Here is a 19,698-nt window from a genome sequence, read left to right as displayed (position 1 = left end):
AGAACATCCTAAGAGACACTGTCCCGGCTTAACAGGAAACACTCTATGTAATTCACCCAATGACCCCACTGGGGTCGTTGAAGAGGTGGCAAGCGTACACAGAAGAACCGTACAAAAAAGATCTTCACAACCCAGATAATCATGATGGTCACCTAGAGCCAGACATCCTGGAATGTGAAGTCAAGTGGGCCTTAGGAAGCGTCACTATGAACAAAGCTAGTGGAGGTGATGGAATTCCAGTTGAGCTGTTTCAAATCCTTAAAGTTGATGCTGTGAAAGTGCTGCACTCAATATGTCAGCAAATTTGGAAAACTCAGCAGTGGCCACAGGACTGGAAAAGGTCACTTTTCATTCCAATTCCAAAGAAAGGCAATGCCAAAGAATGCTCAAACTACCGCACAATTGCACTCATCTCACACGCTAGTAAAGTAATTCTCAAAATTCTCCAAGCCAGGCTTCAGCAATACGTGAACCGTGAACTTCCAGATGTTCAAGCTGGTTTTAGAAAAGGCAGAGGAACCAGAGATCAAATTGCCAACATAGGCTGGTTCATCAAAAAAGCAAGACAGTTCCAGAAAAACATCTATTTCTGCTTTATGGACTATGCCAAAGCCTTTGACTGTGTGGATCACAATAAGCTGTGGAAAATTCTGAAAGAGATGGGCATACCAGACCACCTGACCTGCCTCTTGAGAAACCTATATGCAGGTCAGGAAGCAACAGTTGGAACTGGACATGGAACAATAGACCGGTTCCAAATAGGAAAAGGAGTACGTCAAGGCTGTATATTGTCACCCTGCTTATTTAACTTATATACAGAGTACATCATTAGAAATGCTGGGCTGGAAGAAGCATAAGCTGGAATCAAGATTGCTGGGAGAAATATCAATAACCTCAGATATGCAGATGACACCACCCTTATGGCAGAAAGTGAAGAAGAAACAAGAGCCTCTTGATGCAAGTGAAAGAGGAGAGCGAAAAAGTTGGCTTAAAGCTCAACATTCAGAAAACGAATATCATGGCATCTGGTCCCATCACTTCATGGGAAATAGATGGGGAAACAGTGGAAACAGTAGCTAACTTTTTGGCGAGGGGCCTCCAAAATCACTGCAGATGGTAAATTGCAGCCATGAAATTAAAAGACGCCTACTCCTTGGAAAGAAAGTTATGACCAACCTAAACAGCATATTAAAAAGCAGAGACATTACTTTGTCAACAAAGGTCCGTCTAGTCAAGGCTATGGTTTTCCAGTAGTCATGTATGGATGTGAGAGTCAGACTATAAAAAAGGCTGAGTGCCGAAGAATTGATGCTTTTGAACTGCGGTATTGGAGAAGACTCTCGACAGCCCCTTGGACTGCAAGGAGATCCAACCAGTCCATCTTAAAGATCAGTCCTGGGTGTTCATTGGAAGGACTGATATTGAAGCTGAAACTCCAATACTTTGGCCACCTGATGCGAAGAGCTGACTCATTTGAAAAGACCCTGATGCTGGGAAAGATTGAAGGCAGGAAGAGAAGGGGATGACAGAGGATGAGATGTTTGGATGGCATCACCCACTCAACAGACGTGAGTTTGGGTAGAGTCCAGAGTCGGTGATGGATAGGGAGGCCTGGCATGCTGCGGTTCATGGGGTTGCAAAGAGTCGGACACGACTGAGCGACTGAACTGAACTGAACGACCCCATGGAGAAATAGAGATCTGGAGAGGTAGTCTCTAGTCCAGAGTTTCAGAATGAATCAAGTGGTGGACCCAGGATTTGAACCGATAGCAATCAAGAATAACTCAGAGCCATTGTGGGAATTTGAAGCCAAGAAGTCAGGTTGGTGTTTTGAGAACGCCCTCTGGTGGCTGGATGGAGCACGGTCAGCTGAGTTAGCATCTACGCTGGCCCTGACCCCCGCACCTCCTCTTAGGAGTCCCTGCTTTCTAGGAGACTTAGAGAAAGGCAGAACACACCCTGGTATTCTTTCCTGAGAAATCCCCTAAACATTAGCTCCCTGGCTCTGCAGAGTACTCCTGTTTCAATATTTGGCTAATGCAGCGACAACACTGAACTATATTCAGCTGTGGACACTGCCTGGGTTCCAAGATGCCTTCTTCAAGGAAGTGACATTAGAGCAGAGCTTTAAAGGACAGGTAGTCAAGGCCTGAGAGAATCCCCCTTGTTCTGGGAAAAGGGTGCATCTTTGTGAGGGAGGGAGCCTGGCCAAGGAGGCTTGGTAAATAGGTCAGGACCCATTTGGGAAAGTACTCTGGCTTTGGCACTTTTTCTTGTAGCTTACTTTGGACCTGCAGATTTCCCATACCATTTAGCTTCTGCAGTAGCAATGCTGTGTAACAAACCAGCCCTGACCCTCAGTAACATTCATTTAGCTCACAAGTTTGTGGTGCCTGGGCAATTTAGGCTGAGCTTGGCTGAATGGTTTTCCTGGGCTCAGCTGTGCTTACCCACAAGTCTGGGGCAGGGTAGGGGGTGGTGGTGGGGTGTCAGCTGTTGGGGGATCTAGCCTGGTCTCATCGCAACAAAAGTACAGGTTGAAATGGGTGGGGGCCCCTCAATTAAGACTTAGGCTGGGGATTGGCGCTCTGTCACTTCCAACTCATTCTGCTGGTGAAAGCAGGTCCCACAGCCAACCCAGAGTCATGTAACTACAAAGTTACCTGGTAAAGAGCGTGAATACAGGGAGGGGTGAGGAATCGGGGGCCAAAATTATCATCAGCTCAGAGATCTTGGGCTCTGCTCCCCAGCAGGAGACATCAGAGCTTGTCTCTGAGAGGACCCCAGAGAGCTCCCAGGTCATGGCTCTTTGCAGAAAACTCTCAGGCCCAGGGTTTATGTGGGGAAAGTGAAAGTGAAGTTGCTCAGTCGTGTCCGACTCCTTGCGACCCCATGGACTGTAGCCTACCAGGCTTCTCAGTCCATGAGATTTTCCAGGCAAGAGTACTGGAGTGGGTTGCCATTAGGGAACACAATAGAGAGAATGGCAGGGGGAAGAAGCTGTTGTGTCTGCACTTCTCATTTGGGTGTGGCTGTCTAGAGGGAGCTGGCGGGAAGCTTGGAAGACATCCACGTTTGCTGGCTGTTGACGAGTGAATGCCTTATTTGATCATATCATTGCATTATCTGTTTTCTAAAAATATTTATTTATTTACTTATTTTTCTTTGGCTGCCTGAGCAATCTTTTATCGTGGCATTCGAATTCTTAGTTGCAGCATGTGGGATCTAGTTCCCTGACCAGGGATCGAACCTGAGTCTTAGCCACTGGCCCACCAGGGAGGTCCCTGCATTATCTGATTTGAGGTTTTTAATCTAAATATATTAATTTAGATCTATTTATCATTCAATTATACATGGGCTATGTTTTTCTGAATTTTTGTCTTTAGCTCAATGAAGCCTTGCTTTGTAAATAAAGGTGCAGATGAGGGATTCATGCATCCTAAGATCTTTGGAGTCATTTCGAAATCTTTCCTCCAAGTTCTTGTGTAAGCTTTGAGCCCTGCAAACCCGCATTCCTTCTTGTGTGCCCTGCGGAAGCCACTTAATCATCCCAGCAGTTCCCTATAGCCAGATTATGATTACCTCCATTTGACGAGCGAAGAAAATTGAGTGGTTTCCACAAGTAAGTTTCCCAGAACTTTTGCTGCTTGTAAAAATGATTGGATCCAGATGATTCTAGAACTTCCCTGGTTTTTTTTTTTTTTTTTTTTTTAAGCGAGGCTCACTGGGCTGTCACCCTCAGAATGGAGACAGCTGTCTGGGCACAGAGGCCTGACCGGGACGCAGGCACGCTCCCATCTCTCTGGCAACACAGCATGCGGAACGGAGGGGCTGGTCTCTGCAGCTGTCATTCTTACAGGAACTGTGGGTGTGGGTTTTTCCTGACTCTTGATCTGGAGTAGCCTCCCTATTCTCAGGGCTCATAGGCTTTGAGAAAGTCAAGTCTGGAATAACAGCAATCCTTTTACAGCTAATCTGGCAAGCCCAAGCCCATTCTTTCACATTTGGAAGCTGTATCATTCATTTGGCCTTTCCAAGTGGCCCTAGTGGTAAAGAAGCCGGCTGTCAATGCAGGAGACATGAGACTTGGTTTGATCTCTGGGTCAGGAAGATCCCCTGGAGGAGGGCATGGCAACCCACACCACTATTCTTGCCTAGAGAATCCCATGGACAGAGAAGCCTGGCAGGCTGCAGTTCAGAGGGTCGCAAAGAGTCGGACAGGACTGAAGCAACTTAGCACACAGCAGCATCATGCATTTGGAGTATTAACTATTTTCCCTATGTGTAACCAATCAGAGCTCAAATTTCTTGATCCTTATCTCAAAGCAGTAGGAGGTACAGGGGAGGTGCCAGCCACGCAGAGATATTATTCTGGCCCAGGGCAAAGGACCTGGGTTCAGTGTTGGGCTCTTGTAATACTGATGATGTTCCAGGCTCTTCCCACTCCTATCACTGCACCCAGCTTGGAGATGGAAGGACATTAGCAGCCCACACCCTGGCACCCTCAGCCTGTGCCCACCAACCTCCCGGGAAGGCTGCCCAGGTGCAGGGACAGCCCAACGGTTAGAAAGTGCTTCCAGACAGAGTCTTGAGCCAGGTTGAGTTCTGAGAGTCCCATATGTCCAATTTTTGACAACTGCAAATATTGCTGCCAGGAACATTCTTGTCTGAGTCCTTTGGTGGACATACCTATGCCCTCCTATTCAGTATGTAGGCAGGGCTGCAAGTGCAGGGTTAAAAGATATATATATATATATATATATATATATATATATATATACACACAGTTTTCTCAAGTAGTTGTATACACTTGCTGAATTTTGCCTGTTTAAATTAAAAAAAAAAATTTAGACATACAGCTACAAACACCGCCAAATTGCCCAGACATTGCTTACATTGAGTGTATTAGTTTCCAATCGCTGCTATAACAGCTGACCACAATCTTAATGGCTTAGAATAACACAAGTTTATTATCTTACAGTTCTGGAGGTCAGAAATCTTGCATAGGTCTTCTTGGGCTAAAATCAAAAGCCATCTTCTTTCAAAAGAGACTTCCCTCATGGTCCAGTGGCTAAGACTTCACGCTCCCATTGCAGGGGGCCCAGGTTGTCTCTGCTCAGGGAACTAGATCCCGCATGATGCAACTAAGCGTTCGCATGCTGGAACTAAAGACCCCACAAGACCTGGTGCAGCCAAATTCATAAATATTTTTTAAAAGGAAAAAAAAAAAAAAGGAGGCTCTAAGAAAGAATCTGCTCCTTGCCTTCTCCAGTTTCCAGAGGCTGCCTGCATTCCTTGGCTCCCAGCCACATAACTCTGACTTCCGCTTCTGTCCACACATCTCCTTCTCTGACTCTGACCCTCTTGCCTCCCTTGTATAAAGACCCAAGTAGTTACACTGGACCTTTCCTGATAGTTGTCAGGATAATCTTCCCATCTCAAGATGCTTGAGTTAAGCACACCTGCAAATCCCCTTTTGCCACACAGCATCACATAGTCACAGGTCCTAGGGATTAGGATGTGGAAATTCTAGGGGGGGCATTATTCTATCTCCCAGGCTTCCCAGGTAGCACTAGTGGTAAAGAATCCACCTGCTTAATTCAGGAGACAAAAGAGGCATGGGTTCAATCCCTGAGTCGGGAAGATCCATGGAGGAGGAGATGGCAACTCGCTCCAGTATTTCTGCCTGGAGAACCCCATGGACAGAGGAGCCTGGGGGCTACAGTCCACCAGGTCACACAGAGTCAGACACGACTGAAGCAGTTGAGCACGTGCGTACACATTCTGTCTCCCACACCGAGCCACAGTTTCGGTACCAACAGAAAGACTCGTGTCACCCTCTATGAGTCACAGATCTGAATCAGCACTGGCTGTGGTGGCTGTGAGTGGGCCATCAGGCTCTGACAAAAGAACACAGAACCCAAAATGACATCTCCTGCTTGGCAAGGCTCTCCATACCCAATTGGTCCCTGCAGAAGTGGGTGGCCAGGTCTTCCCCTATTCATTACTGAGATTTCATCTCAATATTATTCTGATAATGACTTTGAGCTCTTCTTCTTTTTTTTTTGCCATGCTGCCCAGCTTATGGGATCTTAGTTCTTTGACCAGGGATCAAACCTGTGCCCCCTGCAGTGGAAAGGCAGAGTCCTAACCACTGGACCATCAGGGAAGTCCCAGAGCTCTTCTTCTGTACAAGGTGATGTTCTAAGAGCTTCATGAAGACTAAGTCATTTTGCATGAACGGACAACAACAACCACACTACAAATTATGATTATTCCACTGTACAAATGAGGATACTGGGGCACAGAGAAGTTAATCAATATTTCCAAGGTCACACAGCTAGGGAGTGACAAAGCTGGGATTCAGTCCCTTGTTTTGAAAGGGCTACAATCCTCTGTAGTGAGGCCAGCATCAATGCACAGCATTTCTACCCTAGGCCTACGCTCTCCTTTCTGGAGCACACAACCTTCCACCTTCAGGAATATTTCTAAGTGAGCAATGTCATCTTCAGTTGGTTTTCCCTCCCAGAGACTTGAGTCTTGAGGGAGGAGAGAGCCACCTTGTGGTGAGACAGGGCATCTGAACCCCTGGGCCCCAATTCTCCATGCGTGCACCCCACTGGACCAGTCCTGCATTCTGCTATTTCATGCCTTGAATGCACCAACGTATTAGTTGTTTATTCTATTCATTAAAAAATTTAAGAATTTACATTTTTAATTATTGTGTAACTTAGAGCACAAAACTGAAGTGTACAGCTCGATATATGCATATACTTATAAAATGAACTGTAGCCTGCCAGGCTCCTCTGTCCATGGAATTAGTCAGGCAGGAATACTGGTAGCCATTCCCTTCTCCATGGGATCTTCCCGACCTAGGAATTGAACCTGGGTCTCCTACCTTGAAGGTAGATTCTTTACCGTCTGAGCCACCAGGGAAGCCTGGTTACATATTATATAAATATAATATATATTAAATACGTATAATATATTATATAATATATTGTATAATATATAATTATATAATATATTTAATACAATTATTTGTATATATAATTATATATTATATTTTAATATAATTGTTTTATATATAATTATATTATATAATATACAAATTTACATTGTGTATAACATTATATAATAATATTAATATATAATATATAAAATATAATATATTATATTTATTATATGCAATATTATATTATATGTAACAGAAATGAATAAATACTATGCAATATAATATGTAGATATATAATATATAATATAAACATATATCTCTATATTATAACATTATATAATATATTATATATAAAATATAATTATATAACACACAATATATAATGTATAAAATACAATAAATTAATATATAATTATATAATATATAATTTTCATTATATAATATAATATATTATTTATATAGTATATTATTATATTTACATTATAATAATTTATATAATATTTAAACTGTTTTCAATACAATATTATTAGTTAACAATAATTGTTAATGATTATTAATAATATTACTAATATAATACATTAATATATTAATGTTTATACTTTTATAAATTTATATTATATATTAATATAATATAACATAATATATAAGAATATATTATAATTAATTATATAAAATATTATATTAAATATATTACAATATATAATATATAAAGTATAATAAAATAATATGATTATATATTTATATAATATAATATATAATATTTATATAATTATATATAATATAATTATAATTTATAATTATAATATTGATTCATAATATAATAATATGTTTGTATATATTATATATAATATTTATATTGTATATTAATATTATATAATATACTATAATATATTATATTATTTTATATAATATTATATAATAATATTATGATATATTAATATACATTATATATTATACTGTATATAGTATTCAGCTTCCCTGGTGGCTCAGAGGTTAAAGTGTCTGCCTCTAATGCGGGAGACCTGGGTTTGATTCCTGGGTCAGGAAGATCCCCTGGAGAAGGAAATGGCAACCCACTCCAGTATTCTTGCCTGGAGAATCCCATGGACAGAAGAGCCTGGTGGGCTACAGTTCACGGGGTAGCAAAGAGTCAGACACTACTGAGCGACTTAACTGAGTATTACATAGTATTATATAAAAATACTATATATAGTATTTTATATATATATACGTTCATTCATGTCACCACCCCTGAGGTCTGGAGACAGAACACTCATCGTTCCAGAAGGTTTCCTTGTGCCCTCCTCCAGTCAGTAACGCCCAGGGCTGGCTGTTAGTGTTCTATCACCGCGAGTCGATACTTGCATGAAAGGAATCTTTCAGTTATGCAGTCTTCTGTCCCTGACGTCTTTCACTCAACATTATGTTGTAAGATTCAACCATGTTATTGCATGTAGCTGTACTGTTATTTTTTAAGTTGCTGTGAAGGGAATTCCCTGGTGGTCCAGTGGTTAGGACTCGTTGCTTTCGCTGACAGGGACCCAGGTTCAATCCCTGGTGGGGGAAATAAGATCCCCAAGCTGCGAGGTGCAGCCAAAAAATATATATATTTCGGTGAAGCATTAAGTCTATTGTTGATGGACGGCTTCCCAAGTAGCACTAGTGGTAAAGAACTTGCCTGCCAATGCAGGAGATATTAAGAGATGGGGGTGTGATCCCTGGGTTGGAAAGGTAACCTGGAGGAGAGCACGGCAACCCACTCCAGTATTCTTGCCCAGAGAATCCCATGCACAGAGGAGCCTGGAGAGCTGTCCATAGAATCCATAGGGTCGCAGAGTTGGACGCAACTAAAGCGACTTAGCACACGTGCACGCATTGTTGATGGATATTTGGGTTGTTTCCAGTCTTTCAGTTCAGTCGCTCAGTCGTGTCCGACTCTTTGCGACCCCATGAATCGCAGCACGCCAGGCCTCCCTGTCCATCACCATCTCCCGGAGTTCACTCAGACTCAACGTCCATCGAGTCCGTGATGCCATCCAGCCATCTCATCCTCTGTCATCCCCTTCTCCTCCTGCCCCCAATCCCTCCCAGCCTCAGAGTCTTTTCCAATGAGTCAACTCTTCTCATGAGGTGGCCAAAGTACCGGAGTTTCAGCTTTAGCATCATTCCTTCCAAAATCCCAGGGCTGATCTCCTTCAGAATGGACTGGTTGGACCTCCTTGCAGTCCAAGGGACTCTCAAGAGTCTTCTCCAACACCACAGTTCAAAAGCATCCATTCTTCGGCGCTCAGCCTTCTTCACAGTCCAGCTCTCACATCCATACATGACCACAGGAAAAACCGTAGCCTTGACTAGATGAACCCTAGTCGGCAAAGTAATGTCTCTGCTTCTGAATATACTATCTAGGTTGGTCATAACTTTTCTTCCAAGGAGTAAGCGTCTTTTAATTTCATGGCTGCAGTCACCATCTGCAGTGATTTTGGAGACCCCAAAAATAAAGTCTGACACTGTTTTTACTGTTTCCCCATCTAGTTCCCTTGAAGTGATGGGACCGGATGCCATGATCTTCGTTTTCTGAATGTTGAGCTTTAAGCCAACTTTTTCGCTTTTTCACTTTCATCAAGAGGCTTTTTAGCTCCTCTTCACTTTCTGCCACAAGGGTGGTGTCATCTGCATATCTGAGGTTATTGATATTTCTCCCAGAAATCTTGATTCCAGCTTGTGTTTCTTCCAGTCCAGCGTTTCTCATGATGTACTCTGCATATAAGTTAAATAAACAGGGTGACAATATACAGCCTTGACATACTCCTTTTCCTATTTGGAACAAGTCTTTTGTTCCATGTCCAGTTCCACCTGTTGCTTCCTGACTTGCATACAGATTTCTCAAGAGGCAGTCAGGTGGTCTGGTATTCCCATCTCTTTCAGAATTTTCCACAGTTTATTGTGATCCACACAGTCAAAGGCTTTGGCATAGTCAATAAAGCAGAAATAGATGTTTTTCTGGAACTCTCTTGCTTTTTCCATGATCCAGCGGACGTTGGCAATTTGATCTCTGGTTCCTCTGCCTTTTCTAAAACCAGCTTGAACATCTGGAAGTTCACGGTTCACGTATTGCTGAAGCCTGGCTTGGAGAATTTTGAGAATTACTTTACTAGCATGTGAGATGAGTGCAATTGTGCGGTAGTTAGAGCATTCTTTGGCATTGCCTTTCTTTGGAATTGGAATGAAAAGTGACCTTTTCCAGTCCTGTGGCCACTGCTGAGTTTTCCAAATTTGCTGGCATATTGAGTGCAGCACTTTCACAGCATCATCTTTCAGGATTTGAAACAGCTCAACTGAAATTCCATCACCTCCACTAGCTTTGTTCGTAGTGATGCTTTCTAAGGCCCACTTGACTTCACTTTCCAAGATGTCTGGCTCTAGATTAGTGATCACATCATCATGATTATCTGGGTCGTGAAGATCTTTTTTATACAGTTCTTCTGTGTATTCTTGCCACCTCTTCTTAATATCTTCTGCTTCTGTTAGGTCCAGACCATTTCTGTCCTTTATCGAGCCCATCTTTGCATGAAATGTTCCCTTGGTATCTTTAATTTTCTTGAAGAGACCTCTAGTCTTTCCCATTCTGTTGTTTTCCTCTATTTCTTTGCATTGATTGCTGAAGAAGGCTTTCTTATCTCTACTTGCTATTCTTTGGAACTCTGCATTCGGATGCTTATATCTTTCCTTTTCTCCTTTGCTTTTCACTTCTCTTCTTTTCACAGCTATTTGTAAGGCCTCCCCAGACAGCCATTTTGCTTTTTTGCATTTCTTTTCCATGGGGATGGTCTTGATCCCTGTCTCCTGTACAATGTCACGAACCTCATTCCATAGTTCATCAGGCACTCTGTCTATCAGATCTAGGCCCTTAAATCTATTTCTCATTTCCACTGTATAATCATAAGGGATTTGATTTAGGTCATACCTGAATGGTCTTTAGTTATTATGGATAAAGCTGCCACCAATATCCTTGTCCATGGATATATGCGCTCATATTTCTTGGGTGTATACCAGATGTGGAATTACAAAGTCAGAGTCTCAGCAGGTCCGGCCAAACTTTTTTTTGCAAGTGCTGACTAGTATTTTTCAACTCCACAATGTAATTTTTTTTTTTTCTGTGACATGTGGCATGTGGGATCTTAGTTCCCTGACCAGGGATTGAACCTAGGCCCCCTGCAGTGGAAGCTCAGAGTCTTAACCATTGGACCACCAGGGAGGTCACCTATTATTTCTGTCTTTTAAAATGAGTCAGAAACTTGAGCCATGTGTCTTGAGACATGCTGAAGAAATCAAAACACTGTTTTAAAATTTTGTCTTGAACGAACTTTGCCCATTTCTGACTAGTTTCCTCCTTTGTTTGAAAAGTTGCCAAGGTAATAGATTGTTTTTCAGTTTGCATTTCCTGGGTTCCTAGGGAAGGAAAATGAACATTTTTTTCCAATCTGCTAGCGCACTAGATCATTTATTTGTTGTTGTTCAGTTGCTAAGTCCAACTCTTTGCGATCCCATGGATTGCAGCACTCCAGGCTTCCCTGTTCTCCACTGTCTCCCAGAGTTTGCTCAAATTCGGGTCGGTTGAGTCAGTGATGCTATCTAACCATCTCATCCTCTGCTGCCCTCTTCTCCTCCTGCCTTCAGTCTTCCCCAGTATCTGGGTTTTTTTTTTTTTTTTTTTTTTCCAATGAGTCCGCTCTTCCCATCAAGTGGCCAAAGTATTGAAGCTTCAGCATCAGTCCTTCTAGTGACTATTCAGGACTGATTTTCTTTAGGATTGACTGTTTTGATCTCCTTGCCATCCAAGGGACCCTCTAGAGTCTTCTTTAACACCGCAGTTCAAAAGCATCGGTTCTTCAGCGCTCAGCCCTCTTTATGGTCCAGCTCTCACATCCATACATGACTACTGGAAAAACCATTGCTTTGACTATACGGACCTTTGTTGGCGAAGTGATGTCTCTTGGTTTCTAAAGTGCTGTCTAGGTTGGTCATAGCTTTCCTTCCAAGGAACAAGCGTCTTTTAATTTCATGGCTGCAATCACCATCTGCAGTGATTTTAGAGCCCAAGAAAATAAAATCTGTTACTGTTTCCACTTTTCCCTCTTCTATTTGCCATAAAGTTATGGGGCCAGATGCCATGATCTTACTTTTTTGAATGTTGAGTTTTAAGCCAACTTTTTTAACTCTCTTCTTTCCCTTTTATGAAACAGCTCTTTACTTCCTCTTCACTTTCTGCCGTTAGAGTGATATCATTTGCATATGTGAGGTTGGTGATATCTCTCCGGGCAATCTTGATTCCAGACTGTGATTCATTCAGCCCAACATTTCACCCCGATGTACTCTGTATATAAGTTAAATAATTGGAGTAACAGTATATAGCTTTGTCTTACTTGTTTCCCAATTTTGAACCAGTCTGTTGTTCCATGTCTGGTTCTAACTGTTGCTTTTTGACCTGCATACAAGTTTCTCAGGAGACAGGTAAGGTGGTCTGGTATTCCCATCTATTTAAGAATGTTCCACAGTTTGTTGTGATCCATGCAATCAAAAGCTTTAGTGTAGTCAATGAAACAGAGGTAAATGATGTTCTGGAATTTTTCTCTATGATCCAAGGAATGTTGGCAATTTGATCTCTGGTTCCTCTGCCTTTTCTAAACCTAGCTGGTACATCTCAAAGTTCTGGGGGTGGGGGTACTGCTGAACCATGTCTTGAAGGATTTTGAGCACAGTCTTCAGTTCAGTCGCTCAGTCGTGTCCGATTCTTTGCGACCCCATGAATTGCAGCACACCAGGCCTCCCTGTCCATCACCAACTCCCGGAGTTCATTCAAGAGCATAACCTTACTGGCATGCAAAATGAGCACAGTTGTTCAGTAGTTTGAACATTCTTTGCTAGTTTGAACCTTTATGGGTAATGCCATTGTTCAAAGACCTGGGTCCACCGCAAGGGGGCACCACCCCACCAGGTGAATTCACAGAGTTCTGCTTCAGGGCTCATCGTTTAGGTGCAAACCTGTAGACTGCAGTGTTAAGACCCTGCCTCTCTTCCCTTAGGATATATATATTTTTTAATCAAGACTTTCTTTCCTAAGTGTCCCATCTGGATTTAGCACATAAATTTGAACCCTGGAGCAATCAAGGCCCCATAATGTCCTGCTTGGTTATGGAAGCAATGCTGTTTCCCATCTGAAGCATCCTTTCTGGTTATATAATTCTCAGACATCTTTGAAGGCTCAGGTCTAGACTTAACTCAGCCTTCCATGACCTCTGTAGGATCCCTCCCTCCCTCCTGCTGCATAATCAGATGGGTAATCCATGCTCAAAAAGATTAGAGTTATTTTTTAAAAGGGTCTCTCTGGCTGCCGTGTTGAAAATAGAATGGGATTGGGGAAGGGGTAAGGTTGCAACACAGAGATCGCTACAATAATCAAGGAGTGAAAGGGTGGTGAATTGGACGAAGGAAGTGGCAGTGAAGGTCATGAGAAGTGGTCAGATTCTAGAGGAAATCTGATAGCTAGATATGCTAATCGACTGGGTGTAGATTAGGAGAGGAAGAGAGGAAGGCCAAGCATAGCTCCAGCGATGTGGTCTGAGCACACTTAGAAAAGCTTTTATTTTGGATGATTTCAAACATATACATAAGTCGACAAAAATAGTACAGGAAACTCCCCAACCCGGACCCAGGCAGTGAAAGCACTGAGGCGTTCACTTCAACAATTGTCACCTTATGGTTAATTTTATTTCTTCTGTGCCTCCACCAGCCTCTATCCCATATTACATTAAAGCAAATGTCAGACTTCATTTCATTGAATTTGTAAATCCTTTGTTATATTTATTTCTTCAAAAATATAAGCTCCCTGCCTTTTTTGTCCTTTTTAAATTGAAGTATGGCTTGTTTGTGACATTGTGTTAATTTCTGCTGCAGAGCAAAGTGATTCAGTTACACATATACACTGTTTTTCATACTCTTTTCTACTATGGTTTATCACAGGATATTGAATATAGTTCCCTGTGCTATACAGTAGGACCTTGTTGGCTATCCATTCAAAAATGATCATTCGCATCTTCTACGCCCAAACTGCTACTCCATCCCACCCTGCCTCTCCCCTTGGCAACCGCAAGTCTGTTCTCTGTGGGTCTGTTTCTGTTTTCCAGCTATGTTAAATTGTGTCATATTTTAGATTCTGCAAGTAACTGATATCCTATGACACTTGTCTTTCTCTTTCTGACTTGCTTCCCTTAGTATGATAATCTCTAGGTCCATCCATGTTGTTGAAAATGGCATTATTTCATTCTTTTTTTTATGATTGAGTAATATTCCATTGTCCCTGGAGTAGGAAATGGTAACCCACTCCAGTATCCTTGCCTGGGAAATCCCATGGACTGAGGAAACTGATGGGCTACAGGAGACTGATGGGGTCGCAAAGAGTTGGACCCCACTTTTCCACTGAACAGCAACAACAAAGGGACAAAGTAGGTGATTAAATCGTGAATCCCACTTGGGGATTGTAAGTAGAAAAAATATGGGAGACCCCTGTAAGCTGATGATTGCTCAAGAAAGCAGGTTTGTCCAGATATGTTAAGCTCCCCTCCCTTTAAAAATAAACATGCCACACAAAATTCTTAAATATTTATTATAATATAAAATATTATTATATTATCAGTATTATTATACATAATGTTGACTATACAATAGCAACAGTTGGTTCTCACAAAGACCACCAGAGTCTCAGTAGTGCCACAAAAGGGAAAATTAAGTAAGGCTATTTGGGATGGGTTTTTCTAAGCAAGGAAGTAGCTAAGATTAAGCCAAGATTATGGCACAATCATTTAGGGTTGGTGAACACAAGGAAACGACAATCTTGCAACAAGCCTTGATAAGCAAACTTTTGTGTAATAAGTGAACTCGTTGCCTACATGAGCGATCTGTTATCCTGAAAAAGGACCTGTTTGCCCAGGTGAATAAACTGTTTGCTTAGATAAACTGGTTTGCATGAATTTCCTGGGGGTAAATATTGAGTTATGTATTATTTTACAGACATCCTTCTGGGTAAGATTTTCTTGGAACAAACCATTAAGTCACATTGAAATGCATAGTTCCAAATGCATAGTCTAAGAGAATTTAAAATACATATAGGTTAAATAGCCAATCGAGGAATGGATTTCCTTACCTGTCTCATAAAGGTATTTTTCCTGGTTTTTCAAGTCAGGAGCCTAGTGAGTTTTACATACTGCACTTGATTTTGTGTGTTTAAGTCTCTTTCGGAGCTATAGCTTCCTTCCTCTCTCTCCTTTTATCCCATTAAAATTATTTTTAAAAATTTATTAATATTTATTGCTGCAGCTGTGCCTGGTCTTAGCTGCAACACACAGGATCTTTAGTTGTGAGACAGAAACTCTTAGTTGCGGCATGTGGGTTCTAGTTCCCTGACCAGGGGTTGAACCCGGGCCGCCTGCACTGTGAGGTTGGAGTCTTAACCACTGGACCACCAGGGAAGTCCCAAACAAAATTAATTTTTGACAAAGCCAGGTCACTATCTTTCAGAGTTTCTGCAGTCTGGGTTTTGCCGATCGTATCCTGCACTGTTGTTTAACATGACCCTTTGCCCTGTGAATTCCGTTTTACTTGACAGTTAGATCTGCTGATCTAAGCCACTTCAATAACTCTGGCAGACAGTGGGAACGCGACAGAGTGAGAAGCACCAGAATCTGTCTCTCCAACCTGACAACAACTGCAACGGCAGAATCTGTCTGATATAACTATTTTGGAACTCTGGCTTCCCAGCTGGCTCAGTGGTAAAGAATCCGCTGGCCAATGCAGGAGACGCGGCTTCAATCCCTGGGTCGGGAAGATCCCCTGGAGGAGGAAATGGCAACCCATCCAGTGTTCTCTCCTGGGGGATCCCACGGACGGAGGAGCCAGGCAGGCTACAGCCCACAGGGGTCGCTAAGAGGTGGACACGACTGCGCATGCTCTCACCACACCAGCGTCTGTCGACAGGCTTAACAACTTCCAGGGGAAGGCTTGATGTAAACTGTAGTTCAGTCAGTTTAAAATACTTGATGTAAATTGTGGTTCATTTCAGTCAATGGCACAGCAGCAGCTACTCATCCACCACCCCCACCCACGCGACAGGCTACGGTGCCTGTGCTCCTGGAGCAATTTGCCTGCTTGCCCTGCAGAGAGCGGAGATCTCTGTTCTGATCGCTGATCGCTGCTTCCCCCCCAACTACCCCACCCCACCACCTATTTCAAAAGACTCCTTAATATTTTCTTTTCCATTTGAGCCTATTTTTTCTAACTGCAATAAAAGCCATTTTAAGATCCGCTTGTGGGTTGTGACCCACAGTTTGAAAGCCACTGTTCTAAGCTTTCATGATCACTTGCTTGACCTACTAGTTTCTTCCCGGCTTGCCTCCTTGTCTCCTGTCCAGCTTCCAGGCTATCTTTCTAAAAGGCACAAACCTAAGGCTTTCTTGTTGACTCAAAGGTAAAGAATCTGCCTGCAATGTGGGAGACCTGGGTTCGATCCCTGGGTGGGGAAGATGCCCTGGAGAAGGGAATGGCTACCTATTTCATTGCCAGGGAAATCCCATGGACAGAGGAGCCTGGCGGACTACAGTCCATGGGGTCACAAAGAGTTGGACATGACTAACACTTTCAAATACACAACAGCCAACACTGCACAGATGAGATTGATGGCAGTGTGTGAGCCACATATGTTCACAGTCTGGGGAGAAGGGCATTGCACACCACGTGGGGCCGCCCAGGGTTTGCACTTCAGTGCAGAGTGAATAAGCAGGGGCTGCAGGAGGCAGGCTTTGTAGTAATAAGAGGAGGAGGTGTCCCCTGGTTCTTTTGGTTTGATGGAAAAATCCAGTCTTGAAAATTCATGAAGGTGATTCAGGGGGGCGGTAATATGCATATAGATGAATCCCTGGGAGATGTCTGGGACTTTCTGATTAGTATCAAGAACATTCAATCTGTAAAAGGGAAGAACTCATTGTCCACGTCTCCTGCTGACTGGATAATAGGCCAGACTATGGGGCCCAGTACAAGCACCCAAGGAACTTACCCTAATACCCTCCAAGTCCAACCATGCTGTTGCAAACAACAACATTTCATAAAAGTGTCCGAGTAGCATTCTATTGTATAGACATCCCACGTCTTTTTTATCCATTCATCTGATGGATGTTTAAGTCGCTTCTGTATCTTGGCAACTGTAAATAATGCTGCTGTGAACACCGGGCTGGAAGTATCCACTGTTGGCCTTCCGGTTAGAATGAAGAGGTATATCATTGAGATTTTCTTTATGTCTAATGATACTGAACATTTTTTCACGTGCCTATTGGCCATTTGAACATATTCTTTGGTGAAGTATCTAGTAACTCTCTTAGAAAAGAAAGAGTTAACCACCCAGTCGTGTCCTACTCTTTGGGATCCCATGGACTATAGGCCACAAGGCTCCTGTGTCCATGGGATTCTCCAGGCAAGAACGCTGGAGTGGGTTGCCATGCCCTTCTCCAGGGGATCTTCCCGACCCAGGGGTCGAACCCAGGTCTCCTGCATCGCAGGCGGGTTCTTTACCATCTGAGCCACCAGGGGGAGCTTCAGTCTCTTAGCTTCATTTTAAATGGGTTATTTTTCACTTTATTCTTGAGGTGTAAGTGTTCTCTACGTGTTCTAGTACAACTTCCTTATCTGACATCTACCTGCAAATACTTTTCTCCTATTCTGGCAGTTTTCTTTTCATTTTTATGAAAACTAAAGCGTAAACAATTTAATTTTACAAAGTCCAATTTACACACATTTTCTTTTGTCGTTCAGCCTTTTAGTGTCATATATGAGAACTCATTTCTTAACCAAAGGTCTTAAAGATTTACTCTTACATTTTCTAAGAATTTTATAGTTTCACCTTTAGAAATGGAGTCTGTGGCTCATTTTGGCTTAACTTTTGGGCATGGTATGAAGAAGGTATCCAGCTTACTTATTTTGCGTGCAGATATGCTTGTCTCAGCACCGCTTGTTGCAAAGATTATTATATTATTCCTGCCACGTTGGCCTACCTTTTTTTTCTTGGCCGTGCCTGGCAACGTGTGGGATCTTAGTTCCTTGACCAGGGTTTGAACTCACACCCCCTGCATTAGAAGTGTGGAGTCTTAACCTCTGGAACGCCAGGGAAGTCCCACATTGAACTATCTTGATAGGTTATTGAAGATCAGTTGCAAATGTGGAGGATTAATTCCGGACTTTCAGTTAGATAGAGTTCCTTGATCTAAAACATAAAGACTAATAATAAGGTTCATTTTTTTCTATAACTTATTCTTTTACCTTTCCTTGTCATAGCTGGTGATACCTAATATATCAGACACATCTGAGATGTGCGGAATTTTTGGTTTGTTTTTGGTAGGAGCGTCAAGATGGGTTTTAATTTTTTGTTTGTGTCTTGGCTGCACCACATAGCATGTAACATCTTAGTTTCCCCACCAGCGGTCGAACCTGGCCCTGATAGTGAAAGCTCCTCGTCCTGAGGAATGGATTGGCAGGAAACTCCCTTGGAGATTTGGTTTTAAATCTTTTTTCCTGCCCATGCTGCAAACTTTTCGTGACTCCTCAGCTAGGAACGCGAGTGTGTGTGTGCGTGTTTGTGTATACACTATGTGTATGTATGATTGGGCCCCTTTTCACTTGTGTAAATTCAGTGTCATGAATAAGTGTGTGAAGGGTATGAGAATGGACGTTCCCCAAGGGCAATATTTCCTTAAAATCTACTTGCAGGGTCCAAAAAGGAGGCTTCTTTGCCGTTTCTCTGGGACCAGAAGGGAAGATCTTCTGATCCCCATTAACTGCATTGCTCTTACAATGTCCCAGTTGCCTTTTCTAAATTTTTAGTATTTATTGGTTGATTTTGGCCTCGCTGGGTCTTTGTTGCTGTGTGACTTTTCTCTCATTGTGGTGAGCAGGAGCTACTCTCTAGTTGCGATGCCCAGGCTTCCTTCTCATTGCTGTGGTTTCTCTTGTTGCAGAGCCCGGGCTCTAGGGTCCACGGGCTTCAGCAGTTGCAGTGTGTGGGCTCAGTAATTGCAGCTCTGGGGCCTCTGAACTTGGGCTCAATATTTGTGACACACGGGCTTGGTTGCTCTGTAGGGTGTGGGATCTTCCTACACCAGAGATGGAGCCAGTGTCTCCTGAATTGGCAGGCAGGTTCTTTACCACTGAGCCACCAGGGAAGCCCCTGATTTCCTTTTATTTGTTTTTAATTGAAGTCTTTTTAATGAAAATACTTTTTATGTTTTAAGTTTAAAATTATTTAATGTCCTGGTTTCAAGTGAGGCTCTGCGTCTCTGGCCTTAAAACACAGAGGACAAATATTCTGTCAACACAACCTTCCTGCACGGTGATTAAACATCTGTGTACCTCTTCCCTGGATGGTGAACGGAAGTCCATCACGGGTCTCGTGGACTCCTTAGATAGGCACTGGGTGTTTCGGACCAGGATAAAATTTAGTGATCAGGACCTTTCAGGACCTTCATTATTTCTAACACGTGTATATTTAACCTTCTTTCAATCAGGCCCAGTTAGTGACGGACAAGTTTGTCTAAAATTCCTATTTGTTTTAAAAAGGAGAGTGGTCCTGTTGATAAATACCAAGGATGTGTCAGATTCTGTACTAGTACTGAGGTCAAGGAAAACAGTCCATCCTGACCCTTCTC

General features: G+C 42.6%; 2 non-coding genes across 2 annotated transcripts; one reads left to right on the top strand and one right to left on the bottom strand.

Moving 5' to 3' along the window:
* Window positions 1-8,448: 8,448 nt before the first annotated feature.
* On the top strand, window positions 8,449-8,521 carry TRNAE-UUC (transfer RNA glutamic acid (anticodon UUC)). The gene has a single exon. It is a non-coding gene; the product is annotated as a tRNA-Glu (tRNA).
* Window positions 8,522-11,137: 2,616 nt separating this feature from the next.
* Window positions 11,138-11,210, bottom strand: TRNAG-UCC (transfer RNA glycine (anticodon UCC)). The gene has a single exon. It is a non-coding gene; the product is annotated as a tRNA-Gly (tRNA).
* Window positions 11,211-19,698: the final 8,488 nt, after the last annotated feature.

Source organism: Ovis aries, chromosome 14, assembly GCF_016772045.2.
Source record: "Ovis aries strain OAR_USU_Benz2616 breed Rambouillet chromosome 14, ARS-UI_Ramb_v3.0, whole genome shotgun sequence".
NCBI lineage: Eukaryota > Metazoa > Chordata > Mammalia > Artiodactyla > Bovidae > Ovis > Ovis aries.
The sequence above is the reverse complement of the archived record's forward strand: the minus strand, read 5'-3'. Positions and strand labels throughout refer to the sequence as shown.